Here is a 1,901-nt window from a genome sequence, read left to right as displayed (position 1 = left end):
ATAAAGTGGAACCTCTTCATTTCAAAGATCCTGTTGTCAGTTTATTTCATACTGATCCAGAAAAACTTCTCTGTGAAGGGGGTCATCATGTAGACCCTGGTAGTTCTGAAGGGGGTCATCATGTAGACCCTGGTAGTTCTGAAGGGGGTCATCATGTAGACCCTGGTAGTTTCCAAGTAAATAAATAAATCCTGATTTGAACATTTTTAACAAACATGTTTTCTTTCCTTTCTGGAGAAAATAAAAAAGACTGCTGCAAAAATTAGACTTTGGTGATGAAACACAAACAGTTAATTTCATTTTTTAATGGGAATAAAATCACATTTTATCTTAAACATCGGTGACTGTGACATCCCCACTAATAAAAATACTTGTTTACTGATTTGCTGACTCTTTAAAATGATGTTTCTTTGCTGGTAAACTTAAGTTTTCTGCCAAAGATAAAAGCTGGTTGTTCTTTGATAAACTGACCAGCAGGGGGAGACAGTGACTTTTTGAAGGAGGCATCTGTTTCCACCATGGAGAAGCTCAAAGAAGACAGAGGTGAATCAACTGCAGGTGAGCATCATGGGGTCAGAAACTCAAGAATTAAACCGGGGACTAGAAAGTAGAAACAAACATTCAAATTTTGAGTTTTTTTATTTGCCACATTACAACTTAAGTTTTAAAACACCAATTTGAGTATGATTGTAGCTGTCAATCCTCTGAAGCTGCAAGAAAACACCTGAAGAAACAAAGAAGCCCAAACCAGATATTAGTCAGGGCCTTCCCTTTTTTTTTTATCCCAGGTGTTAGTCAGTTCCATCCAGACTCCTTCAGATAATGCCACTTCTGAATGTTGTCCTGTTAGTACAGAAGCTCCCTCCAGGTTATAGTCTGCAACCGCTTTTATTTCATTTTGTATCAATCACACCTTACACCTCCAAACTCCTTCCTTTCTACTACTAGTTAATTTCCAGAAATTAGTCCCATCCCTCCAAACATTTTCCACTAATTCATCATCAGCTTGGCATTGAAGCCGAGCCTCTTTCTTTCTAGGAAGTGGTCCATAGTAGTGATTTATTTCACCTCTGAAAATCAGATTTTATCCATAACCTTAGAAAATTCTCACAAGTCTTCAGCTAATCATCAGGTCTTACAATTTTATCCCAGATATTATTCAGGACCCTACCTTTATTTACAGCCCCATGATTGAGAATCTTTTGAAGCCTGCACTCTTATCTTCCAAGTAATAGTCAGAACCACGAGAACATTGCTGGGAATTAGTATGAACTTTGAAATTTACATGGTTTAATCTCATGTTTTAGTCAGTCTCCATCAAATTCTGATTGTAGCCATAAAAGAACATACTTTTAACTGGAAGTTTGAAGTTTGTTCTTTGTTTCCAGGAATTAATCTGCACCATCGGTTACCATTATTGTTCTAGATATTAGCCAGGGCCTTCAATTTTCATCCCAGGTGTTAGTCAGGTCCATCTAGGCTCCTTCAGATATTAGCTGCAGCCATATGAATGTTGTCCTGTTAGTACAGAAGCTCCCTCCAGGTTATAGTCTGCACCCACTTTTGCATCATTTTGTATCAATACACAAGACATTAAGCCACCCAACCTCTTATTTTCTACTTATCCAGTTATTTCCAGAAATGAGTCCCATCCCTCCAAAAATTTCCTGTGTATTCACCATCTGCTTGGTACTGAAGCCTAGCAATTATTTTCCAGGTATTAGTCAGGACCATGTAAACTTTGCTGGGTGATAGAAGGCAAATATGATCCCAGGAATTAGTCAGTCTTCTGAAATTTAAAATTTCAGCCATCCACCCCTTACCTTAAGATATCTCCTCTTAAAATCCAGGAATTAGCCTCCCTCATCGATCCATGAATAGACAATATGTTTGCTTTATCC

This window comes from Cheilinus undulatus, linkage group 11 (genome assembly GCF_018320785.1).
Source record: "Cheilinus undulatus linkage group 11, ASM1832078v1, whole genome shotgun sequence".
Classification (NCBI taxonomy): Eukaryota; Metazoa; Chordata; class Actinopteri; order Labriformes; family Labridae; genus Cheilinus; species Cheilinus undulatus.
Note: the sequence above shows the minus strand (reverse complement) of the source record.